The sequence below is a fragment of the Eschrichtius robustus genome, chromosome 15 (genome assembly GCF_028021215.1).
Source record: "Eschrichtius robustus isolate mEscRob2 chromosome 15, mEscRob2.pri, whole genome shotgun sequence".
Lineage (NCBI taxonomy): Eukaryota > Metazoa > Chordata > Mammalia > Artiodactyla > Eschrichtiidae > Eschrichtius > Eschrichtius robustus.
Genome location: NC_090838.1, coordinates 55,430,997 through 55,458,953, shown reverse-complemented (window position 1 = coordinate 55,458,953; position 27,957 = coordinate 55,430,997). Strand labels below are relative to the sequence as shown.

The 27,957-nt window shown below is 39.0% G+C and overlaps 1 protein-coding gene across 1 annotated transcript in view; it reads left to right on the top strand.

Moving 5' to 3' along the window:
- The first annotated feature begins 10,502 nt into the window (after positions 1–10,502).
- SERTAD2 (SERTA domain containing 2) overlaps positions 10,503–27,957 on the top strand; it is a 114,444-nt gene continuing 96,989 nt past the window's right edge. Inside the window, exon 1 of the mRNA XM_068564636.1 lies at positions 10,503–11,095. The gene's annotated coding sequence lies outside the window, so the exon portion shown is untranslated. The remainder of the gene's footprint in view (positions 11,096–27,957) is intronic.

Genomic DNA, 27,957 nt, shown 5'->3' with positions numbered 1-27,957 from the left:
CCGTGGGGGCCTGCAGAAGGAGTCCACTCCGGGGCATGGGGGGAAGGCCTACATGAAAACTGCCACAACTTCATGTGAAAACTAGGAGGAAATATTTGAGTTGAAAGTGAGTCATAACAGCACCTTCCTTATCCTTCCCTCAGAGTGCCCAGCTAAGAGCAGAAATGAAAAACATTGATGCATCTTCTAGTGAAAGACATCCCAAGGCCTGGGGCTTACACCATCTTGTTCTTTCTTACTGTTTTTTACTTATAAAACATTTTAAAGAATTATCCATGTTGCAAGATGGACACTTAGTGCATTACTTCCAATAGTTGCATGTTATTCCATGATATCTGCTACATTTTATTTAACCTTCCGTAATGCACAGGTGATATATACTGTCTGCCGACAATATGCTGCTACTTCAAGTGCTGCTGTGATGATTGTCCTCGATTGTGCCCTTTTACGGACTTGTGCAAGAGTTTCTTAGAGGTATGTATTCCCAGGAGTGGAACTGCTGGGCCACAGGAAAACACATACTACATTTTATTACATGTTTCCAGATAACTTCAAAACAGCTATACCAGGGACTTAACTTCCAAAAGCAATGCATGACGGTTCATGCTTCCTCCCATCCTAGCCAACACTTGGTGTTACCTAACTTTCACATTTTTGTCTATTTAATGGATGTAAAGAAGTGTGTTGTTGCTTTAATATGCATTTATCTGATTATAAGTGGGATTGTGTATCTCTTCATCTACTTTTTTAAATTGAAGTATAGTTGGCATACAATATTATGTAAGTTACAGGTGTACAATATAGTGATTCACAATTTTTAAAGGTTATATTCCATTTATAGTTATTATAAAATATTTGCTATATTCCCATGTTGTACACTATATCTCTTCATCTACTTGTTAGTCTCTCAAGCTTCCCTTCTGTAAATTTGCCTGTTCATATCCTTTGGCTATTTTTCTATTGTGTTTCCTGTTTTTTTCTTCTCAATGATTTGCAGTAATTCCTATTATATTCTAGACATTAATGTCTTCTTAGTTTGGAAACACCTCTCAGTCTATCAGCTTTCTCTTAGCTGGTCTATGATGTTCTTTGTTAACCAGAAACTTTAATTTTGATATAGTCAAGTTCATCATTCTTTTGGTTTTATAGTTTATGCTTTCGGAGTCTTATTGAAGAAATCTTTTCCTATCCTAAGATTCCAAAGCTACTCTTCTGTTTTTAATTTCTATTAGCTTTATAGTTTTCCCTTTCACTTTTAGGTTTTTTTATTCATTGAAATTTCACCTTTCCAAATGGTATGAGATATGGATGCAGCTTTACTTTTCTCCATGGTGAACCAATTTTTCCAACATTATCTATGAAACAAAACTTGTGTGTTAGGTTGGATTATTATTCCCAATCCTTCATGCTATAGAATTATACTCCCATGCTCTTTGCCACGTGGTTTTGCAGCACCTTCCACCAATTTGTTAGACTTGGCCATGTGACTAATTTGGTCAATGAAATATTAGGAGATGGCAGCAGACGTGTTAAATGTGTTTGGGTGATGTGACTTCACCTCTTGAGCTCCTGTCATTGCCAGAATAAGACATGTGATAAAGACCTGAACTTAACCTGTGTCCTGGAGCAAAGCCCAGCTGAATTCGGCTGAGTCCAGCCAAGTCTTGACCAGACCAGATGAGATCAGTAGAGACCTGTGAGAGAGAAAAAACAATGGCTGCTATAAGCCACTGGTATTTCTGGGTTGTTCATTACATGGTATTATTACTGCAGCAATAGTTGACTATCTCTACATGATTTTCTCATAGATTTGTGATGTTACCATTATCACATACCAAGTTCTCATAGGTAAATGTGTTGTTTCTGAGTTCTCTATTCTGTCCCACTGTTCTACATGTCTGCTACTGTGACTTATGTCATTATCTGGAAGGGTAAATTTCCCCTCTATGATTTTTGTTTTCATAAATGACCAGATTATAATGGAACTCAATCTTCCATATGTGTTTGAGAATGTTTAAATTCTTCAAATCCCATTAAAAGTTTGAATGGTTTGCACTGAGTTTATGAATACATTTAGAGATCATTGATATCTTAAGAATGTTACTCCTATCCACAAACATTATATATACCCCTATTTAGGTCTTCTTTGAAGTCTGTTAATAGCATTAACATTTTTTCCCATAAAAGTTTTGTGCATTTTTTTCTTAGGTTAATTCCCAAAGACTTTAGAGTTCTGTTGCTATTGTAAGAAGTATCTTATTTTCTAGTTTGTTAGTACTAGTATGTAAGTATACTTTTGGTTTTCATGAATTGATTTTGAATTTGGGAATCTTGCTGTATCAGGATTAGGTTTGGCTATCTGTAACACCAGGCACACACATACACAAACTAAAATAACAGTGGCATGAATGAGATAGATGTTTATTCAAGAAGTTCCAAAAGTTTGGAGGTAGACATTTTAGGGCTGGTGTTAGTATAGCAGGTGCCTTCTTTCTTGTTCTGCTATGTGTGGCTTCCATATTCAAACTCAGCTCACGGTCTAAGATGACTGCCGAAGCTCCAGCTATTGTATCTTCATTTCAGTTGGCAGGAAAGAGGATGAGGCACATTCCCTCCCTTTAGGAATGTGTGTACCAGTTCTGCTTTTAACCCATTGCCTGGAACATGACAACACTTAGCTACAAGGGAGGCTAGCAAATGTTGTCTTTATTCTGGTTGGCCTTGTGCCCCATTAAAAAAAAGTAGTTCTTTGGAAGAAGGGGAGAAAAGCATCTCTGTCACCTTGCTGCATTCTTTTATTATTTCTAATAGCTTATTGTTTCTATAAGGTGTTTTATGTGGTTGATCATATTACTGCAAACAATCCCAATTTTATCTCTTTCCTTCTGATTCTTCTATTTAATTTCTCCTTCCTTTTATTACAAATCTTATTTTGTCAGCCAGGACTTTCAATAACATGTTAAACAGCAGTGGCAACCTTCTCTTGATCCAACACTTAAATGGAATGTGTTTAAAGTTAATCAATTAATAATATTTTGCTGTACATTTTTGGTCCTTCATAAAGTTAAGTAAATTTCTTATTATTCCTAACTTTCCTGAAAGTTTTTATTATTAATAATGATGCACATTCTCGAATGATTTTTCTCTCTTATTCTTTTTGAGGTGAGTTATTTGGATAGGTTTTCTGATGTTAAATCATACTTGAATTTCTAGAATAAACCCTACTTATTATGTTTTCATGATAAATGGCTAGATAGGTAGCTAGACAGGTATATTCTAAAGAGAGGGAAATGAATCTCAAGGGTTTTCCTAGTTCACTGGAGTAAGAATGTTGGATTTGGTTAGCTAATATTTAGACATTTTTGCATTTATGTTCATAGCGAAATGGGCCTATTTTTGAACTGTCCATTTTCAGATTTAGGGTCTAATTCTGCTGTTTTTCTTTTTTTCTCTCTGCCTCCTCTTGCTCATGGTGGCTTTTTTCTTTTTTCTTTTTTTTTTTTTTCAACATCTTTATTGGAGTATAATTGCTTTACAATGGTTTCTGCTTTATAACAAAGTGAATCAGCTATACATAAACATATATTCCCAAATCTCCTCCCTCTTGCATCTCCCTCCCACCCTCCCTAACCCACCCCTCTAGGTGGTCACAAAGCACGGAGCTGATTTCCCTCTGCTATGCAGCTGCTTCCCACTAGCTATCTATTTTACATTTGGTAGTGTATATATGTCCATGCCACTCTCTTCGTCCAAGCTTACCCTTCCCCCTCCCCATGTCCTCAAGTCCATTCTCTACGTCTGCGTCTTTATTCCTGTCCTGCCCCTGCGTTCTTCAGAACCTTTTTTTTTTTTTTTTTTTTTAGATTCCATATATATGTGTTAGCATACGGTATTTGTTTTTCTCTTTCTGACTTCCTTCACTCTGTATGACAGACTCTAGGTCCATCCACCTCACTACAAATAACTCAGTTTTGTTTCTTTTTATGGCTGAGTAATATTCCATTGTATATATGTGCCACATCTTCTTTATCCATTCATCTGTTGATGGACACTTAGGTTGCTTCCATGTCCTGGCTATTGTAAATAGAGCTGCAGTGAACATTGTGGTACATGACTCTTTTTGAATTATGGTTTTCTCAGGGTATACGCCCAGTAGTGGGATTGCTGGGTCGTATGGTAGTTCTACTTTTAGCTTTTTAAGGAACCTCCATACTGTTCTCCATAGTGGCTATTATCAATTTACATTCCCACCAACAGTGCAAGAGGGTTCCCTTTTCTCCACACCTTCTCCAGCATTTATTGTTTGTAGATTTTTTGATGATGGCCATTCTGACTGGTGTGAGGTGACCTCATTGTACTTTTGATTGGCATTTCTCTAATGATTAGTGATGTTGAGCATCCTTTCATGTGTTTGTTGTCAATCTGTATATCTTCTTTGGAGAAATGTCTGTTTAGGTCTTCTGCCCATTTTTGGATTAGGTTGTTTGTTTTTTTGATATTGAGCTGCTTGTAAATTTTGGAGATTAATCCTTTGTCAGTTGCTTCATTTGCAAATATTTTCTCCCATTCTGAGGGTTGTCTTTTCATATTGTTTATGTTTTCCTTTGCTGTGCAAAAGCTTTTAACTTTCATTAGGTCCCATTTGTTTATTTTTGTTTTTATTTCCATTTCTCTAGGAGGTGGGTCAAAAAGGATCTTGCTGTGATTTATGTCATAGAGTGTTCTGCTTATGTTTTCCTCTAAGAGTTTTATAGTGTCTGGCCTTACATTTAGGTCTTTAATCCATTTTGAGTTTATTTTTGTGTATGGTGTTAGGGAGTGTTCTAATTTCATTCTTTCACATGTAGCTGTCCAGTTTTCCCAGCACCACTTATTGAAGAGGCTGTCTTTTCTCCATTGTATATTTTTGCTCCTTTATCAAAAATAAGGTGACCATATGTGCGTGGGTTTATCTCTGGGCTTTCTATCCTGTTCCATTGATCTACATTTCTGTTTTTGTGCCAGTACCGTACTGTCTTGTTTACTGTAGCTTTGTAGTATCATGTGAAATCCAGGAGCCTGATTCCTCCAGCTCCATTTTTCTTCCTCAAGATTGCTTTGGCTATTTGGGTCTTTTGTCTTTCCATACAAATTGTGAAATTTTTTGTTCTAGTTCTGTGAAAAATGCCAGTGGTAGTTTGATAGGGATTGCACTGAATCTGTAGATTGCTTTGGGTAGTAGAGTCATTTTCACAATGTTGATCCTTCCAATCCAAGAACATGGTATATCTCTCCATCTGTTTGTATCATCTTTAATTTCTTTCATTGGTGTCTTATAGTTTTCTTCATACAGGTCTTTTGTCTCCTTAGGTAGGTTTATTCCTAGGTATTTTATTCTTTTTGTTGCAGTGGTAAATGGGAGTGTTTCCTTAATTTCTCTTTCAGATTTTTCATCATTAGTGTCTAGGAATGCAAGAGATTTCTGTGCATTAACTTTGTACCCTGCTACTTTACCAAACTCATTGATTAGCTCTAGTAGTTTTCTGGTAGCATCCTTAGGATTCTCTAAAGATTCTCTAGTATCATGTCATCTGCAAACAGTGACAGCTTTACTTCTTCTTTTCTGATTTGGATTCCTTTTATTTCTTTTTCTTCTCTGATTGCTGTGGCTAAAGCTTACAAAACTATGTTGAATAATAGTGGTGAGTGTGGACAACCTTGTCTTGTTTCTGACCTTAGAGGAAATGGTTTCAGTTTTTCACCAATGAGAACGATGTTGGCTGTGGGTTTGTCATATATGTATGGCCTTTATTATGTTGAGGTAAGTTCCCTCTATGCCTACTTTCTGGAGGGTTTTTTATCATAAATGAGTGTTGAATTTTGTCAAAAGCTTTCTCTGCATCTATTGAGATTATCATATGGTTTTTCTCCTTCAATTTGTTAATATGGTGTATCACATTGATTGATTTGCGTATATTGAAGAATCCTTGCATTCCTGGGATAAACCCCACTTGATCATGGTGTATGATCCTTTTAATGTGCTGTTGGATTCTGTTTGCTAGTATTTTGTTGAGGATTTTTGCATCTATGTTCATCAGTGATATTGGCCTGTAGTTTTCTTTTTTTGTGACATCTTTGTCTGGTTTTGGTATCAGAGTGATGGTGGCCTCGTAGAATGAGTTTGGGAGTGTACCTCCCTCTGATATATTTTGAAAGACTTTGAGAAGGATAGGTGTTAGCTCGTCTCTAAACGTTTGATAGAATTTGCCTGTGAAGCCATCTGGTCCTGGGCTTTTGTTTGTTGGAAGATTTTTAATCACAGTCTCAATTTCAGTGCTTGTGATTGGTCTGTTTATATTTTCTATTTCTTCCTGGTTCAGTCTCAGAAGGTTGTGCTTTTCTAAGAATTTGTCCATTTCTTCCAGGTTGTCCATCTTATTGGCATATAGTTGCTTGTAGTAATCTCTCATGATCCTTTGTGTTTCTGCAGTGTCAGTTGTTACTTCTTTTTCATTTCTAATTCTATTGATTTGAGTCTTCTCCCTTTTTTGCTTGATGAGTCTGGCTAATGGTTTATCAATTTTATCTTCTCAAAGAACCAGCTTTTAGTTTTATTGATCTTTGCTATTGTTTCCTTCATTTCTTTTTCATTTATTTCTGATCTGATCTTTATGATTTCTTTCCTTCTGCTAACTTTGGGGGATTTTTGTTCTTCTTTCTCTAATTGCTTTAGGTGTAAGGTTAGGTTGTTTATTTGAGATGTTTCTTGTTTCTTGAGGTAGGATTGTATTGCTATAAACTTCCCTCTTAGAACTGCTTTTGTTGCATCCCATAGGTTTTGGGTCGTTGTGTTTTCATTGTCATTTGTTTCTAGGTATTTTTTGATTTCCTCTTTGATTTCTTCAGTGATCTCTGTTATTTAGTAGCATATTGTTTAGCCTCCATGTGTTTGTATTTTTTGAACTTTTTCCTGTAATTGATATCTGGCCTCATAGCGTTGTGGTCGGAAAAGATACTTGATATGATTTCAATTTTTTAAAATTTACTGAGGCTTGATTTGTGACCCAGGATATGATCTATCCTGGAGAATGTTCCATGAGCACTTGAGAAGAAAGTGTATTCTGTTGTTTTTGGATGGAATGTCCTATAAATATCAATTAAGTCATGGTGGCTTTTTTCTTCATTTGTTTTGTAATTTGGATCGTGAGCTAATGTTTGGGCTCTCTCTTTGGGAATGCTAATGAGACCCGCGTTGAAGCCTCTGTCTTCAATAAAGGATGTGCTTTTGCTTCCCGGTCCATGTGGGTTGTATATAAGCTCTATGAGATAACAAAAATCTCATATAGTACTTTTTTTTTTTTGGTGACCATAATAGCTCTTAGCACATCATTAGTCTCACTCCACTGTTTAGAAAAAAAATGACAGTAACAATATAAATGTATTGATATCATTTGTATATTGAAATTTGCATTTTGAAAAGTGACTCCCAAATATAAAAAATTCTGTCTTTGTATACTTTGAAATCATAAACTAGTAAGTTTCACACATATTGTAGATTTATACATAACATCAATTACAATGATATTTTTAAGCTTATACATTTATTTGACTTCCCCATATTTTAAGTGTTGTAGTTATAAGGTATGCCTATGGTATTTATGAAAGCCCATTTGCCAACTTCATCTTTTTTTTTAGGGATCACCCTGCCAGTGTATAAGACAGTCCTGTGCACAAGAAATGTAGAAAGGGAAGTGATCACAAAAATGAGAGAAAGAAAATATATAGGAGAAAGGAATATATGTGGAAGAAAGGAAATAGATATGTGTGAGAAAGGGAAAAAGAAGAAAGGAAGAAATAAATAAGGGTTTTAAAATTTTCAAAAGGAAGGAGTAAACAGGGGTTTTCAAATGAAACATTTGATATTTTAATATTTATTCAAGTCACCGGGGGTATTTGCTAAAAAAACAGACGTCCAGGACCAGACTACAGAGATAATGAGTCAATAGATCTGAGAGCAGACTCAGGAATCTAGGTTGGCCTTAGACAACCATTTAAGAAATACTGGAATAGGGTGAGCACAGAATTAGAAAATGACACATGGTGGGGACTGGAGACATGCCAATAACAACTGACAAGGGAGCAACTTCTGCCACAGGATGCTAACCCTAGCTATTTGGAGATCCTCTGAAAGATACTAGTGTATGTCTAGACTCAAAATCTCTTTCTGTGTTTTCAGTGCCATCCACAGTATGTAAGATAACACGCCGACCAATGATATTCACCTGAGCCATAAAATGACCTCACAGTGAAAGAAATAAGAAACAGGCTTTCTAAAAAGTATCATTAGCACATTCTTAAATGCAGTAAAATAGCCCACACTAGAAACAGAGCTGATTTTTCTCACATGAGGGATTTAGTGTGTTTCAATCATCACAGGGTGACCTGGCTAAGGGAACATGGCCCACCTCCTGCAGACGACTATGTCCTGGGATGAGGATGCTGGCCTCCTTGCACTGCCAAACTCCAAAGAAGTTTCAAAACGCTGAGGGGCAATGGGTACACATCTGGGCACTATGAGAAGTCTGCAGCCCGGTTCATTTTCTTAGGTGGGCTTAGGATACAGGCTGAAATCATGGAGTAGTGCTAAAATCAGAAAGAGAAGAGGTAAGTGGTGTCAGGCTGAGTGTCACAATTACAGTTTAGGGGAAGGATCCATACCTTAAAATGACAATAATCAAGGAAAGCGCCAATATGACTGGAATAAGCCTGAAGGCTTATTGTTCACTTATTATCTCTCCTCTGTATTCCAGACCACTGTAGGTTTTAATCTGATAATTATGGGGGGAAAAATGATCTTGCTCACTTCAAGACCGTAAATCAACCCTAGGTCTCTCTGGTTGACTTGTCTATGGAGAATGGACTTTGGGTATGCTAAGTGGTTTTGAAAATCTTTTTTTGTAGGGATGTGATATGTGATTTGTCTTTCCTTGGTTTCTTGGTAGGAAGCAATTGTCGTAAATTTCAAATAACGTGCAGAAATGCACCTTGTGGGAAAGAAGGTGGATTTTTGCCAGTGTATTTGCTTTTCTGGGCATCTCTGTTCAGGTTTATTAGTGATTACAGTTCCTTTCAAGTACAAGTGCCTGGAAAGTGTTAAGGTCTGTAAAATGATTACGAGACAGTAGGCAAGAAATTGAGAAAAAGCCATAGCTCCTGGGAATGAGCCGCGAGAAGATCTAGTAGTGAGTGCTCCCTAGGATTGCTGTCAGGGTACAAGGTGAGGACGGTGGGCAGAGAAGTGGGAGTGGTGCGGGAGAGAGGGCTGGAGGTAGCTAATACATACATACATACACGCACAAAGCCCATACGGCTTCACTCATGCCAGGTTAAGAAGTGCCTTTTCCAGAAACTCAGTAAAGAAATGGTATGTATTCAGGAGCTGTTTCAACCTGTCCACACCCTACCCTGACTTCCCCAGAAAACAGCCAAGCAAGGAGGCAAATGCCATTGCCAAGCCTCCGGTCTCTGGCGTCCAGCTCCCTCAGCTCCCAGAGCACAGCCCCACAGGACGTCACACGGAGCTGTCTCCAAGCGTGGGCACTGCACCGACCTGAGGCAAAGTTTTGATCTGATTCCTCCAAATCTGTCTGCCACTCGAGAGTGGGGTTTGGCCGCAGGGGCTCCCCGGCAGCACCAGGCAGAGGCTGAGCAGCAGCAGCAGCAGCAGCAGCAGCAACAGCCTGCAGGCTGAGTAAGGAGCCAGCCTCCGCCGCCTCCTCCTCCTGCCGGCGCGGAGTCGGCAGCACAGCCAGTCCCTATCGCTGTCACGCCGCCAGCAGCGCGGCCCCTCCGCCGCCCCCCCCCCCCCCCAACCCCGCACAGCCCCAGCCCTCTCACTGTTATTTGCTTGACTGACCCGAAATGGGCAGGAGGGAGGACCCGGGCGCCTGAGGGAGGGGAGGGCGTTGGCCCGCCCACTCCTTCCCCTCTGGCTCCCTGCGGCAGCTTCTCCTCCTCATTGGTCATACCCTTGCGTCCATCACCCCCACGCGGCCCCGGGATTGGCAGAAGGCGCACTTCGGAGCGAGGAGGGCAGAGTGACTCCGCCGGTCTCTGGCGCCTCATCTTTCCCTCCACCCCCCCTTTTCAACGTCCACCCACCTCTCCCCAGCCCCCACTCCACTCCCCCCCCCCCCCCACCTCCTCCAGTTCGCGGCAGTGTCCTTAGAAGACTCATTGGGCCAGGGGCGAAGCCAGCCGCCTATCGAGCCCCGCCGTCATTGGCCGACGCCCACGCCCGTCGGAGCGGCAGGCTTCGCCACTGGGTGGCTTAGCTCCGCTCCCCGCCCCCCCCCCCAACGCCTCGCCTTCTCAGTCGCCTCCTCCCCTCCCGGCTCTTCCACGGCCCCCTTTCCCCTCCCGTCCCCGCCGCGTCTCCCCTGTCCAGCTGGGCGGGGACTGCTGTACGACTCTGTAAAGTCTGTGAGTCACTGCACAACCTATCAATCCAATTAAATGTCTTGAGCGAGCCGAGCAGGCGGTGCTGCCGCCGCCGCCGCTCGCCCAGCCGCGGCCGCCCCTTCTCGCAGCGCCCCTCTGATCCATGGCTGTCTGTACTTGTTACGGTGTAACCTCCTCCTCCGCCTCCTCCGCCTCCTCCTCAGGAGCCGCTGCAACTTCCCCTCAGCCAGCCTCCTCCTCTGCTTGGGGACTGCAAAGGCATGGGATAGACCTAGAGCCACTTCTGCCTCCCCTCCAGCCCTCGCTCAATCTCCCCCCTTTAAATTAAAGTCTGTTCCTCGCTCCTCGTCGTTTTAGGGATTTATTTGTCAGTCTTTTATTTCCCCTGATTTTATTTTCCCTCCCTTGGGCAAGGGGGTCGCAGGGGCCGGTGGGTTTATTTTAGGGAAGGGGCTCTCCCCCCTCCCCCCGTTTCTCCTTGTCCCTTTGCGGCCGTGACTTGATTTTCCTGCCCCTCTCCGCTCCCACCCCTCGAACTCAGCGTCCTGCACTCGAGTGACGCAGCGACACCCTCCGCCCACAGCCCAGACGTCCCCTCCCTCGCTGCCACCCCGACCCGTCTCGGGGCTGGACCCGGTGCCGACTTCAGAGAAGGGTGAGTACCGTGTTGGGTTGGCGGAGGGGTGGGGGAGAATCTAGAAAAATGTTGTAGCCGGTCCACTCTGGGGAGGGCAGGGATCACGTTGTGGGCTGGAGGTTCCCGGTCAGGCGTGGATTTGAGGTGGCGACTGCCTCCCCCTCACTCCCTCTTCCCCCGCCCCTCGACTCCTTATTCACCAGCCTTGCTGTATTTCTAGGTATTGCCAGACTTCCACCATCGGGGCATTATAACGCTTATAAAATGAGCTGTAATGGCATGCTTTCTTAGTGAGTGGTCATAGTCAGCGATGTGATCTGATAGACTGTATGACCTGCAAAAAGTGCAAAACGGCTAATGGGTAGGTTTTCCTCCAAATCAAAGTTAAACTTTTATTCAATAAAGGCAAAGTAAAAGGTATTTCTAATTTGAATGTGTGGAGATAGACCAAGAGAAGACAGGTTGCCTTGTGGCATGGCTTACTATTTTTATTTTAAAATAGTTCTATAGGTTCCCTTTTGAAAAAAAAACGTGAATTCAATATTAACGTAAAGGTTATGAAGTCGTTGAACCTGTTGGAGGAAAGCAAGGTAAGATGGAAATCCAGCTTGACACTTCATCTTTAGCTCACCTCTATTCTAGCAAGAAATTAAAACACAGAATTTTTTATTTCTCCGTCACTGGGCACAGTGGGGTGTGCTAAGGACAAAAAGGGCTTTTTTTTTTCTTTTGATATCCCTCTTTTGTATACTTGATTGCTCTTGAACAAAATTTTAATTTGGTCTCTTGGTTGTTGGCTGTTCAAAAGTACACATACTTGGCCATATATGCTTTATGAGAATCTTGCCCTATGCATCTTTAATATTTAATTTGAGATAAAACTAAAAATTATGAGAAATAGGTACTCTGAATCACCTTCTGAGGTCGCTTTTGAGAATTCAGCCTATTTAAAATAGTATTCCTCTTTTTGAATCAAGTTCTGGTCTAGTTGTCCACAAGATTCAAATTAGGCCAAACCAAACATGTTTTGAAATATTAAAGTACAGGAAAGGCCTCTTAGTAGTTCATTCTCTCCTTCTCTTTCAGACTAACCAGAATAAGTTGTTGATAAATTTAATTGTAGAGAATAGACTGTTCCTGTACTGAAATCTGCCAAGTTTCTACAGAAAGATTTCTTTTTAAAGAGGAGAAATGTGTTTATGATCAGCCCAAAGTAGTAAAGTTGACTCAAATGTAAGTGCTGTCATAAGGAAATGCTTATCATAAGCCCCAAAACCTTGCAGAGTGTTTCAGGAAGACTTATACAAAGTCTTTTTGAATTGTTTAATAAATTTCATCATGTGGTCTTTTTCTTGAGTGTAAGACTGAATTATTGAGAGGCCTCAGAGCAGAGGGGAGCCATGCTGCCTGAGTTTGAATCTAGCCACTATCCCTGGATGGCTGACTGACCTTAGGCAGGTTTCAAACCTGGCCTGTGAGGGTTTTCTCCTGTAAATGGGAGGGATGACTTTTCCTCTAAGGGTTGCCTTAAGGATAATTGAGAGGGCACAAGGCACAGAGTACTTGCTGTTAGCTGCCCCATCATCATCGTCACCATCATCATCATCCACTGAGAGTATGTGTGGTGTAGTGGTTAAGGGGACCTCCACAACCAGACTGTAGGTTCAAGTGCCAGCATTTCCTCTTGCTATCCTTGTGATCTTGGCCGAGGTAACCTCAGATTCCCCATCTATAAAGCAGGGATAATAGAAAAATGTACTTCATAGGGTTACTGTGAGGTCAGAATGAGTTTGACTAGTATTTGGTGCATCTTTTCAAGTTTAATTCTGTTTTGTTCCTGGTATGTCTTGAAACAATGGGTGACTATATTTTTTAGAACTATACTTTTTGTAAAGATAAAGAATTATTGCTGTCAATGAAATAAGCAGAGTTCTTATCCATATGCATGATGATTTATGGGATTTATACTTTTCAATAAAGTTTATATGAGTTTTTATGAAAGTTAGTTATTGGATGAGTTGAGTTGATCACTCTTTCATTTAAACTTGCGTAACCAAATATATATACCACTATTATAATGATTACCTATCACATACTTGCTGTTATATGTGATTTTCTCCTCTACTAAACAGAAAGCTCTTTGAGGGTAAGAACAGTGTTTCATTCATAATTTAATCCCGGGTGCCCAGCAGAGTACCTGGTACATAGATAGGCTTAATGAATGCTGTAGAATGAATTAAACAATGTTATTCTCAATTTGTTTATGAGTAGTTGAATGACGTTGTAAGTGATATGGAGCATACTGTTACTTGTGGTGTTGAGTTGAATTTTTATGTTCTCAACTACTATTTTTGGAAATAGAGAGGGAATTATAACATGTTTTATTAGGAAAATATTTTTCATTTTGAAGATTGAACTTAAAATATTCTGAAAAGTACATATCAAATATCTTCTTTTAATACCTGACGTGGCCATTTTTTTACTGAAAGACTTTCTGACTCCCAAACTTCCTGTAACTAAGTTGGATGTTATTATAATTAATACAAATTATACAAATTAGATTTTGAATGTCCCAAATGATGATGTGATGTTATTATCGGCTTCAGAATTAATAATAATAAAGAGAATTTATCAAACCAACACTGCGGAAATAAAACGATATCATTTCCTTAAGGACCTAAGCTTTATTCCTCTTTCCATTCAAGAGTGAAATTCTTTCTCTTGAGCAGTCTTAATAAATAATTAGCTTTTCAAATAGGCGTAGTAAATAGTGTAATAGGAATCATAAAGAAGGTATATGTAATTAGTAAATAAAGCACTTTAACTAACTTCACCACACACTTAATAGGCATTACACAATTGGGTAATGTATCTTTTTAAATAAGCAAAATTGATCGTGCCTGTGCCACCCGCTTCATTTTTAGAATCATTCTGCTTTACTTGTCAATAAAACCAGTTTAATTACTGTGCCCTCTGAAATTATAAAAATGCAAGAAATATCTTTCATGAAAGAGATATCCTCAGTAACAAAATCTGAAAACTAATCTACTCAGAAGTGTTACAGAGTTCCATAACATTGTTAAAACTTTTCAAATATGTGAACTATCTAGTACAATGTGGGTAATTTTGCATATATAATCCTCTGTCTAACCAAATCATCAGTTATCCAATTTAGTTGAATATATTGCATTTTCACTGGCTAAAACAATTAATTTTTAAAAAGTCGCCCTTTTTTGTTCATACACTTTTAAAGCAGCTAATCTAAAATGAAACTTTAAAAAATTAATTTATAGGCACTTAGAAACTACACTTAAGTGTCTGGTCTGCAAGATGAAAGGTCTGAGTTTTTGCTTAACACATTTCAGCATGACATTATTTCTGTAGCTCATATCTCTTTCATTTGACATTTTTCGTTTTGGTGAAGACATCTGAGTATTTATTGATATTTTACAGATGTATATAATGTCTTCAGCTTTTAAAAAAGTGAAGTTTCTGATGAAGAATTGTCTGGAAGGAAGAGGAAGAGGAATAGAAATAACCTTTAGGGCCTGTGATTTCTATCCTTGTCTTTTAACATTAGGAAAATGGATAATAATATACTCTGTCAGTGATCAAAAGGAGAGGAAAATTATTTTTGTGTTATCTATTGACATAAACTTAGAATTAAAGTCCCTGGAGTTCTAGACTGAACCATGCTACCGATTGGCACATGACCTTGAGCATTACACTTAACCTCCAGGACTCTCCCTGTTCTTATCCTTTTTTTTTTTTTTCATCGTTATTAGATTATAATTGCTTTACAATGTTGTGTTAGTTTCTGCTGTACAACAAAATGAATCAGCTATATGTAACCTATATCCCCTCCCTCTTGGGCCTCCCTCCCACCCTCCCCATCCCACCCCTGTGGTCCTCACAAAGCACCAAGCTGATCTCCCTGTGCTGTATAGCAGCTTCCCACTAGCTATCTGTTTTACACATGGTAGTGTATATATGTCAATGCTACTCTCTCAATTCGTCCCACCCTCCCCTTCCCCCTACGCCCCCACCGTGTCCACAAGTCTGTTCTCTATGTACTGCCCTGCCACTAGGTTCATCACTACCATTTTCCTAGATGCCATATATATGTATTAGCATACAGTATTTGTTTTTCTCTTTCTGACTTACTTCACTCTGTATGACAGACTCTAGATACATCCACATCACTACAGATGACTCAATTTCGTTCCTTTTTATGGCTGAGTAGTGTTCTTATCCTTTCAGTGGGAAGAGGGAAGGCAGTTACCCTGCCCTCACTCACAGAGGACATTGTAGGGGTAAGTTGTAAGTGCTTTTTAAAAGCATTGGAGAAGGACAGGGTGCAAGCAAATACAAAGTAAACATTTGCATTTAGAAATGGACATTTGTTTGTCATTATTAAAAAATTGTGACTTTAGATCTTTTGTCTGAAGGGCATTTTTCCTTTTAACTTTATATTTGTAGAGACTTCTTACTGGTATGTTCACAAGAAAGTATAAGGTACCTAAAGAGCCAAGAAACTTTGAAAGGGATTTTAAATGTTAACATTGAGTTTTGGTATATCCTGGATTATAGCAGATGTTGATATTATAAGAACAAACTTTATATATCTAGGAGATAATACATTTTATTAACTTAAAGCTTGTAAAACTTTCACGTGTGTTGCAGGAAAAAATGTTTAGATGTATCAGTTTCGTCAGCAGTATATTCAAAGAGAAAAATTAGATTATTTACTTTTAAATTTCAAAAGGCTTACTTGGCTAGAGGACCCCTCCTTACACTCAGTTATTTTTGTGCCTTGAATACAGTGAAATGTGCACATTTCAGAATATAGTGGCTTGAAGGATTTTATTTACTCCAGCGAATCTTTTATTTAGGAAGGTGAGTGAAGACAGGTATGGAAAGGCTGTATTTTAAGAAACTAGTTTTTTTTTCCTCTTGTCCCTAAAAATGAGTTCTGAGTCTTTAAAAGTCAAAAAGCCCAGAGTTAGCACGTTATGTCAGTTTCTTTGAATTCAGCTTTCCCTCTCTCTGGTTTTTAACAGAAGAGTTGTCACAACCTTATGATATTATCACTTTTTAAAGTGGAAATGAAATTCTAGTGTACTCAGAGTAAGACCTATTAAAACAAGTGGGACATACAAAGAAATATTTTTTGTTCCAACTAATATTAAGTATAGTGAACAGTGATCCTCAAATGCAAGGTTGCTAAGCAGAAAGCAACTTTTAAAAGTGTATTGTCCTTTTGTCCTTATTGTTCAACATCCAATTGATGAAAACTCAGAACGGTCAGATTTCTTTTCTACTTTTGAATGTAAGTCCACACTGATGTTTATAAAGTTTTGTGTGATGTTACGTACAACTCTGTAGTATTGAATGTTTACTTTTAACATATTAAATAAAATGACCAAAACAGTCCACCTTTTATTTAAATTTTATCTGATTTTCACAACCTTCTTCCCTTTATTCTACCATTGTTTTTCAGTTTTCTTAATATTACCACTTGAATTTGTGTTTCTTTTAAAGTGGCATCTTTCTCATTTTGCTCTTCTTTTCACATTGGTCTTTTTCCTTGATTATGACAGGTTTTTTTCTTTGCCTCTCTTTTGCCTTTGCCTCTGTTTAAGGCATGGAATAGGGGTTTTCATCTATTTCAGTCTGCTTTTATGAGACTGGGGCAAAGGCCTTCCATATAGAAAATTTGCTTTGCCTTATTTCAGAAGATGAGCTCTCTGATCATCTTATCTACACAAAACTTAAGGGGCCATTTTGTAAACCTAAAACCAAGTTTTAACTCATGTGAGGTGGTAAAAAGGGACAATAACGATGTGTTTATTATTTACTGCTTTTCTATTAATCTCTTTTTTTGGGGGGTTAACCACAGAATTTTTTCTGTCCCCATTACCTTGAAACATCTCAAACATCCAGGCTTTGTGTTGCTCGGCGCCCAGTGCTGGGCGAGCCCTGGCGGCAGTCTGAGCTATGACCATGGCCACCTGACCACGTGGGGGGCGAGTGGGCCTGAGAACAGCACATTAGACATGAAGAGCAGGTCCTTTGTTTTGTTTTTAACTCCGTAAAACCAGACAGAACCTCAGACTCTGTCCACTGTGAGGTTTTCCAGGGTTCGCCATTGTTGAATGACTAATGTTCCTGGTGAAGTAACCATTAGCTTTATTGTCTTCCAGTGGCCTCAGCTCAAATGAAATGTATCCCTTTGAGTTAATTTTGTTTTGATTTTAAGACTTCTTTTCACTGAGAAGATCAAAGGGTATGAAAATGAATATGTATTTTTAAACAAAAAAGATTTACATAAAAATCCTTTGAGTAAAAAGATTTTCTAAGGACTCAAATCCATTGATTTGGAGAGAATGTTTAGTAGTTTCTTATTTTTTTAACATCTTTATTGGAGTATAATTGCTTTACAATGGTGTGTTAGTTTCTGCTTTATAACAAAGTGAATCAGCTATATGTTTAATAGTTTCTTAAAATACTTGACATTCAGACATTGGTAGTAGAAAACCTTTCAATTTGATTAAATGAAATGAATCCCCTTTTTGATTTACAAAACAAACAGTCCATTGTTACTTTTTATTTAAACAATTCAAATATAGGGTTAGATAAACTTCATTTTGGAGTTGATTAAACAAGAGACTTTCCAGAAATTGTACTTTGTAAAATCTATGCCTCCTGGAAGAAGCTTGGTCTTTTTTTCTTTTCTTTTGTAAACCTATATCCCATTCCTGACTTCATTCATTTATTCATTTCATTCAACAGATTTATTGAGCACTTACTATGTGCCAGCTACTCTTACGAGGCATATACATTATAGCAGTGAAGAAAAGAAACAAATATTATTGTCCTTGTAGAAATTACATTCGAAACTATTCTGATGTGTTTAGAGCTTGTTATCTACTATTTTCAGTAGTGATAACTAAACACTGTGTAATAATGGTTTGAAAAAAAGTCAAGATTTCTTCATATGGATTTTATACCTTTTAAGTTGGTACAAAAGTCTAAAACTGAATCCTGAAGCAAAACTGCATTCAAATGGACAATTTTTATTTGAGCTTGAGTTGAAATATTAAAAACCCTGTAATGTTGTCGATGTTTCCACCAGAAATCATGAAATCATCCTCGTTTATGAACCCTGGGAAACCTTACATTGGACATGGTCTGAAATTTCTCCTAGCTTTTCTCCTAGCTTTTCTTTACACCTTTGAAGTTGTTTTCTCACTTTGCTTTGTTTTCTTTGTGACAGAGCCTGAAAAAAATGTGTAACACTGAAAATTGCACAATGGAAATGTAGTCATCTCAGCTATATGGCACAATTAACAAGAAAATCTTAAGTTTCCTTTGTCTAGTGTATATAAAGAACTAATCTTTTGTTTCTGTGATTGTAAAAACTATGTAATTTCCTAAACAAATAAAACTCTTAGTGTACATTTCCAGCGCAAATATTTAAGAAGATATATGTGTTTTTGCGGTACAAATAGTACGACTATGATATAATGATTTTCATTAATTATTTTATTTTTGTTCATAAATACTTAACACATGTCCCAAGTGCTTGGGGGTATCAGAGACTAATAGACATGGCACCTATCCATAATGGTTTTCACAGTCCAGTTGGGGAGACAAAAGATCCCCACATGAAAATTGTCTCTTGTGTTGGGCAATATGAGATTTAACTTGATGGAAGGTCTGGTGTAGGCCACTACAGTAAGCAAGGTCAAATGGACTTGCCTTCTGGAAGTCCTGAATGGCCTTCATGGGAATCCATCCTTCCTTTTATTGTTTTTGTTTTTAATCCTTTTAAGTTTGGGAAAGATGGCCATCTTTGTGCCTTAGACACCTAAGGGTAGAACAGTCCCTTTTCTAGCTACTGCAACTGCTCAGCAAGAAGGAAAGGAAATGGAGTACACACCCTAGCCATTTATTATCAATACATTCGCTAGCTATCCCCCAGGGAAGCAGGGACTCTGAACCAAAAATAGAATACAAATGCCCCAACTTACCGTGCTTCAACTTCCAATGGTTCAACTTTACCATGGTGTGAAAGTTCTATACATTCAGTAGAAAATGGAGCTGGAATTTTGAGTTTGGATCTTTTCCTGGGCTGACAGTATGCTACACGATCCTCTCGTGATGATAGTCACGAGGTGAATAACTAATACACTTACAACTATTCTGTACTCGCACAACCATTCTGTTTTTCACTTTCAGTACAGTACTCAATAAATTACATGAGATATTCAATACTTTAGTATAAAATAGGCTTTGTGTTAGATAATTTTGCCTGATCGTAGGCTAATGGAAGTGTTCTGAGCGCGTTTAAGGTAGGCTAGGCTAAGCTATGATGTTTGGTAGGTTAGGTGTATTAAATGCATTTTCGACTTACAGTATTTTCAGTTTACATGGGTTTATCAGGATGTAACCCTGTTGTAAGTTGAGGAAGATCTGTATATGGGCACACAATGGATATGGTTTGGGTTCTTGAGAACAAAAATTTTTCCAGAGATTTGGGAAGGCTGGTACATCAATGAGGGCCCTGTACACAAGGGGAGTTCCCTGAAAAATGGAAGAAACACTGAAAGGGGGAGGACAGAAGTGGAGATGGAGACTTTTGATAGTTACTGAAGACACACTCTTTTTCCCTCAGTTTTGCCTGGAGCAGTCCTGCCTGTGAGATGGGCATGCCCTGGGCCTAATATGCCAAACTTAGGAAGTCTGTATATCGCTGTAATATGTAGGTATGATCTTTCTAAATTGTTTTGCTTTTCAGTTAGCCGAGATTCCTGATGTGTGTGTGTTTAAATTCTAGAATATAATGCCATGTGACTATGGCTTTTGTTTTCATTTTCCTGCACATTTAAAAATCTTAAGAATTTCTTTGTTTTTTGAGTATATTTGTTTATTTGGACCTTAATCTAAGGTAGAATAACACAATATATGCTTGTCTGTTAGATTTAAATTAGGGGGAAAAATCTAAAGCCTTAATGTTTATTTTAGCTGTCGATGAAAGTATTTGGACACTTGTACGGAGACTTTTTTTTTTTTAATTGTTTCTTTTCCGAGAAACTGAATCTGTGCTAGAACCATCACGTATCTATTTGATTTAAAGGCCACCTGGGATAGTTATGTTCATTATCTTGATTGCTGATGATTTCAAGGGTATATAGATATGTCATGACTTATCAAATTATATATTTTAAATATATGCATTTAGTGGATATCAGTGAAACTTTAAGAAAAAGCCACCTAGGTTGTAAGGTATATTTTTCAAGATAAAATCTCTATTGTAAGATTATATTTTTAAAGTTTGTCATTTATTTTTTATTTCGTTTTAAGTTTTATCTACTGTTTATTTACCTCTATCCCATACCCCAGTCACATAGATTTTAAGAAAGACAAATGGAACCGCAGAGACTCATGTGCCAGCTGAAATTCAGATATGGGATCTTAGAGAGCTTTCTCCTGTATGTAATGCTCACTAGAGTATTTTTAAGTAATCTGCACAAATTTGAATTTGGAGAACTGGAGTTGTGTATTTTTCAAGGAATTCTTCTTTCCTTAACAGTTTAACGGATTGTGACTCATCTTTGGCGTGGAGTAAAGAGCATGATTTTAGTAGGACTTTTTTTTTTTTTTTTTAAAGAGATTAAACGGCTTAATGCTTCTCCTTAAATTTGTTCCTTTTTTTCCATTGCATTTTTATAAATTAAATTCTGCCATGTTGGACCACAGAGTCTGTGGATAGGTTTGTTCAGGGAATAACCGAGGCTGCTCCACTCTTCCTGCCCTCGCGGTCTTGAGCACAGCACAGAAGGCTTCGTTGTCGATCTGTTAGAGTGCGGGTCTCATTTTAATTGAGTATTCCTTACGTCACCCAGTGTGTGTTTCAGAGAAATGTATTCATTGTTGGAATTAATGCTTATGTTAACTTTAAAACGGCAACTGTGTGTGTGTGTGTGTGTGTGTGTGTGCGCATGCGCGCGTGCGTGTGTGTGGCCTCGCTACGTAGCATGCGGTATCTTAATTCCCCTACCAGGGATCAAACCCCTGCCCCGTGCAGTGGAAGCGTGGAGCCTTAACCACTGGACTGCAGGGAAGTCCCTAAAGTGGCAATTCTTTATGAATAAAAAACATTCCAGAAAAAAATTTGAGTCGCGTTTTTGGGATTGGGGCTGTCAGGGTATTAATGAGTTGTGCCTTGCAAGCTCAGGCTCCTTCTACCATACAAGAGGGTCACATTACAATCACCCATCCCCAGGCCACAACCCAGGGAGAGGCCCTGGTTTCAGTATTTTCGAAAGTCCTCAACCTATTCCAATGTACAGCCACACTGTGCTCTGCAGTGCTGTATCTCACACCATACTCCCCCACACCCAAACTTTCTGTTGTAAAACTTTTCAACTGTGTAGAAACCTTGAAAGAATAATTCAGTAAAGACCCATATTTCCTCCACCTAGATTCAGTAATTATTAACCTTTTGCTTTATTTTGCTTTATGACTCTCTGTCTCCCTTTCTTTATATGTATAATTTTTTGTACCATGTGAAAGTAAGTTCTAGATATCATGACTCTTTACCATTAAATATTTCAATATGCATCTCCTGAGAATAAGGACATCTTCCTACATAACCACAGTACCATTATCACACCTAAGAAAATTAATAGTAACTTGGAATGCTTTTCAAGAGCTCAATTCCATTTACTAAAGATGTATGAATTCACATTCTGCTAAAAGTTAAATGCATATGAAGTGAGAAGTTCTGCAGAATATGAAATTCTGGGAATTTTTGCTAAAGATACGTTTCTTATCTGTGTTTGCAAGTAAGGCCACTACTTCAAACATTTTTATAAGGTAAATGCCTTTTCTTATGTATGCCGAGGTAAGATCCTTTCTAGATCTAACGTCACATGATTGTATCATGAGAAAAAAAATGTATCAAAGTTCATGCCACAGTATGGTTTAGTGGAAAAAACCCCATTTTGAGCCAGAACGATGTTGGTTCCAATTCTTGCTCTGCCACTTACTGCAGGTGACCTTGGAGAAGTTGAATTCATGTATCAGGGTGCTTTTAGAAACCACCCTCAAGCTTGCTGGAATCATCAGGAAATTTATTATTTCACAACAAATCCAGAGCTACGGCGGGCTCCAGGGTTGGTCAGTTCTGTAGCTCAGGTTCTTAGCGTCTTTTGGCTTTCAGCTGGATTCCTTGCTGGCTCCCACGTCTGTTTTGGCTCCTTCCTCAAGCTGGTTCACGTGCTTATGTTATGGCATTCAGAGGAAGTCAGAAACCTCCACAGGTGTGGACTGTCAGTCTTTCTGTCTGATTGGCCATCTCTGCCCACATCTGGACCAGAGGGCTGGGGTTCTCTTAGGGAGAGGAAGGGAGATTCGAATGGATGTCGGGTGTACCACTAACAGTGTTCATTACTCCTCTCCAAGTCTCCGTTTCCTCGCTATAGAATAGGAACAGTGATATCTACCTCTATGATTATTAATTGGTATACAACAGGTAAAGCAACAATACACAGCTGATTGTAATAAATGCTAATTCCTATTTTTTTCTTCTCTCCTTTTCATCTTACGGAAAATTCTCTCTTCCTTTGACACTGCTACACTCCACTCTAGTAAGTATATGTAAGTGATTCTCTCAACTGGTCTTTTACCTGTCCTCTAACCTCAGTGTCTAGGGCATAGCATTTTTTTTTAAATAAATTTATTCATTTTATTTATTTATTTTTGGCTGCACCGGGTCCTCACCTCTGCGCGTGGGCCCTCTCCAGCCGCGGCGAGCAGGGGCCGCTGCTCGCCGTGGCACGCGGGCCTCTCACTGTGGTGGCCTTTCCCACTGCGGAGCGCGGGCTCCAGGCACGTGGTCCTCAGCAGCTGGGGTGCCCAGGCCCAGCAGTCGTGGCGCATGGACTCAGTAGTTGTGGCACACGGGCCCAGCGGCTCTGCGGCATGTGGGATCATCCCGGACCAGGGCTCGAACCCATGTCCCCTGTGTTGGCAGGCGGACTCTGAACCACTGCGCCACCAGGGAAGCTCTAGGGCATAGCATTTTATGTGAATTTTGCACTTTGGTCAGGTACCCTCCATTAATCTATCTTGGCCCTTCTTATTTTTTCTTATGTATTTCAGCTTTATATCATTCCAAAGCCAGGGAAGGGAAGCTGTCAACAGTGTGCATGTATTCATCAAGAGACAGATCAAATGGGAACAAAAATTTCTTTAATCTCGCTATTCGTAAAACAACAGAGTTGAAATAGATTTTTTTCCTTTATTTAAAAGAAATGCACCATGACCTGTGGAAGAGTCAGCAAAATAAAGCACTATATTTGAAATACAGTACCTTATTTGTCCAGGATAGACCGGGTCTTTGATATTTTGGGAATATCTAGGCTTATCATGGTAGGTTAGCCAGGTTTATCAAGGCAGTTTAGCCACTCTAGTTTCTCTAGAACGTACTTTCTAAATAGCATTGTGTCTGATTTACAAGTCAGTCTTTTCTGGATTGTTTGATCTTGAGCCCTCTCTCACCCACTGTGAGAAAGTAGTCTTTTAAAGATGCGTTTTCCAGTATGTGTGCACACTGGTGGGTCTTTGTTCACGCATGCCCTTCTCAAAGTATGTAGAGAAGGATTGTCATATTTTCCCCCATTGGAATTTCTAAAGCACTCCTGAATCACCTGCGAAGCCTGCAACATTGTCACAACCCAATCACGTGGGAAGATCTTCACCTTTTTAAAAAATTTTCTTCCTAAATGATGGGATCACTCTTGAAGGAGAGCTACTGATTCTTCTTGACCCCTCAAGTAGACTATTTGATTCCTGCCAACCTCCATGGAAAGAACAGGAGAAGGGTGAAAGTCTTGTGTCTCTCTTGACTTGGAAGATGCTAAGTCTTGGGTTGTCCCTAAATTTTCAGTTACAGTTGTTTTACTTTGTCTTTCATTTTTAGGTTTAGTGCTGATGAGGTACCTATTGCTCTAGTAAGCTCTGTGAATACTGAAAATACTCAGATTCTGAATGGTTCCATCCATAATTCAAAGCGTCTGCTGGCATGAATTGTTTCGAGCCAGAGGGATACTTTTTAAAAGAACTATTTAAGGGCTTCCCTGGTGGTGCAGTGGTTAAGAATCTGCCTGCCAATGCAGAAGACACGGGTAACTACTGAAGCCCGTGCGCCTAGAGCCTGTGCTCCCCAACAAGAGAAGCCACCACAATGAGAAGCCCGCGCACCGCAACGAAGAGTAGCCCCCGCTCGCCACAACTAGAGAAAGCCTGCACGCAGCAATGAAGACCCAACGCAGCCAAAAATTAAATAAATAAATTAAAAAAAAAAAAACTATTTAAGTATGTTTTGATGTTTCTTATACATCTCAAATGAAAGTTCTGTAAACTTTAAATTACGAAGCAGCACAATGAAAGCAGAATTCTGAAATAAATTTTATTTTATTAAAGAAACCAGAGAAGGGACACTGTGGCTATAATTTTAGTTAAAAGTGCTAGAATTTTGGGGGAAAAAAGTTAGAACTTTGTATTGCATTTCCTCAAAGTGCTGTTGGTTACTTTTAAAAAGGGAGACATAAGACTGTAACTTGTGAAGCTTGGTTTTGTTTGGGCAAATTTTAAATTTTAGTACCTTGCAGAAAAGTTTAGTGGACAAGATTCCCTTTGCTGTGTAACAAATGTTTTTACTATTTAGCTAAGGTTTACTACCAGTGGCTCAGAGGCTGAAAGGAAAAGTGAAATGGCTGTTGTTTCCCATCTAATACTAGATTTTATTTTTATTTCCACTACCCAGTGTTAAAAAAAGAAATGAAAAGAAATCAAAGATCAAGATCCAAAAGCTCAAACTAAAATTTAATTTCCTAACTAGAATAAGGCTGGTTTTCCCATGATGTGAAAAGTCGTCCGTAAGAAACATTTGTTAATAGCTAAACAGTTGGCCATACTGATTGCTGGGATTAGTAGTTCGACTGGGATGTACTCCTGTCTTCAGATAATCAGGCAGGTAAAAACCAATCAAGGCAAAGCAGTTGGGACTGACTCAACTTCTTTTTTGCCTCCCTACAGAGAAATGTTTCAACTATGCTTCTTGCCCCTACTTTTTAGTCTCCCTGAGAGAATGGAACAAAAGTCCAAGTGACAGTGGGTTGGAGAGCAGTGCATTATCTGCCTCTTATTACCCAGGACTTATATACTCTAATGATAGAATAATTGCTAGAGCTTTGTTTTTCTTTCTTGATTCTATCATTTCTGTGTTGCCTTGGGAGCTTCTCATGGGCGGGGTCTAAAGTTGTGTGGAATGGATTCTAAGGGCAAACTGCTTTTGTCCCAGGTCATTTATTGTTTTCATTTTCTGTAAGAAGTTCTTATTTTGGCTGAAAAATTACAGCATGACCAACAAAAAATTGTTGATCAGCTAAGAAAAGTGTATTTACAGTAGCTTTGAAAAACCTATTTGGAAAAGAGATTATACTTAAAGATTATTATTTCTGAAAGACCCATATACCATGGAGAAATGTTCCGGCCATGAATCCATTTTGCTGTATTAACCATTCGTGCCATTCAGTCTGTGCATCTTTAATATATGCTATATATTTGAGCATGAGGCATTTGGGGACACTTACTGGTCAACTTTGAGTTTTGAGAAATTTTTTTTTTTTAAGTTGCAGCCGGACAAAAACAAACGGTAGTTTGAGGGTATTATTGGAATTGTATTATGGTTGAAAATTTTGATTGTTAGAAAATTTGACTGTAATTAGCCATAAGTTTAGTTTTATTGTGGACCAAGTCATGGACTCTGCTGGAGATGCAGAGTCCTAACTTAGTGTGAAAACGTTCTGGTACAGGGTCCCTCCTGTCTTCTCAGCACCGTTGTCATGTTCCACTTCAACCCATTTCACACGTTGTGGCTAATGTAGTGACTGCTGAGTGGTAAGTGCACTAGATCAACAGGGGTCATAAGTTTTTGGTTTTGTTTTTTGCAGTACTTACGCATCATAAGAACAACATGGTGAAAACTGAAGCGTTTTCTATTTGGGTTAATTTAGGATCACCAACAGAGATATAAAGCATTTGACCTTTTTTTTTTTTTTTTTTTCTGTTTTGCTCTCACCTGATTACTGGATGGGGAGATGGGCAAAGAATCGATGTTGAGGGGAGGTGATGGAAGAGAGGTGCTTGTTGCTACCACTTTTTGTCCATCTGTGTAATCTACTAATCATTTCATATGGTCTCTGGCAACTGTTCTGGTGACAAGTTTTACTTCTTTTGGAGAAACTGTGATTTTTATTTTTGAGTAATTGTATGCATAAGAAAATGGGTTTTTAGGGCTTCCCTGGTGGCTCAGTGGTTAAGAATCCACCTGCCAATGCAGGGGACGTGGGTTCGAGCCCTGGTCCAGGAAGATCCCACATGCTGTGGAGCAACTAAGCTCGTGCGCCACAACCACTGAGCCTGTGCTCTAGGGCCCACAAGCCACAACTACTGAGCCCGCGTGCCACAACTACTGAAGCCCACACACCTAGAGCCCGTGCTCCGCAACAAGAGAAGCCACCACAATGCGAAGCCCGCTCACTGCAACGACGAGTAGCCCCCGCTCGCCACAGCTAGAGAAAGCCTGCGCACAGCAATGAAGACCCAATGCAGTCAAAAATAAATAAATAAATGAATTAATTAATTAAAAAAAAAAAAAGAAAATGGGTTTTTAAAAACAGATTTCCTATTTCCTAAAATAAAGTGGGAAAGGACTGCTGTGAGGCTGAGAAATCTGGAGGCCAGGAGACAAACAGTGGGTGCTCAAAAAATGCAGCTCTGCGCCCTTGGGGAAAAAAATAAAATGTGGAAGCCTTTTCTTTTGTTCTTCTGCTTCATCTTATATTAGCCATTTGTATGCTTATAAACATTTTTGGTGTGAGAATTCCTGTTTTGAAAGCTTTCAAGTTGTTTTTCGGTCCAAGTTGTTGGCATTCTATCTGGCAGTATCCGTACTTCTTATTTGAGGAATACAAAAGGAGATGCACTTTAGACTACTTATCCTTTAACTTTTGAATACTGGATGCGCAGGTATTAGTGCAAATTCAGTATGCCATTATGTGATGAGGAAAAAAAAGAAAAGACACGTTTATGACTAGGAAACAGTTCTTGGCAAAGAGAAGTTCTGTCCTGTTCAGTTACTGAAATAGAGCTGAGTTTTCTTTTATTATGTATGTCTCTGAAGTTGAAATGATTCAGTAGTCATCTGTGAGCACTAGAGTAGTGAGTTCTTGGGAACGTTTGTACTCCCAAGGAGGCAGTTTGTGAAGCAAATGTATAGCGAGTAAGTATATTGTGACTTTTCTGACTAGTGTGCTATAGAGCAGGTGATGTTTTGGTATCCTGGAGCACAGCAGTTAACACGAGGTGTCAAGTGGAAACTCAGGCACTTGGTCAATCCAGTTATCAGTTTCTACTCTTCATATGCTCTCATTTTCTTGGTGTGTATTTGTAATTGCTTTAAAGTGATCCTGTCAATTTGACAACCAGAAAGGGTAACAGAAATAAAGTCCAAATAGTTGATTTTAGAATTTTAAGTAAGTTGTAATAGGGGAACATATTAAGTGTGAGGATAACCATCAATTTGATTTTTCTTACTGTTCCTCTTGCTTATCTCCTTGACTGACAAGTTGACTGCTTCTCTTTATGTAAAGTTTTATTTCTTTTAAATTAAAAATAAAAGTTCACTGACTCAGGATGTGTGATGCTGTGTTCTAATCACTGCTCTGTTCAGTCAGTAAAATTCCTATACTTTTAAAACATCCCTGACTGTCAGGTTAGCACTGCTACTACGTGCCGCCATTTTGTTA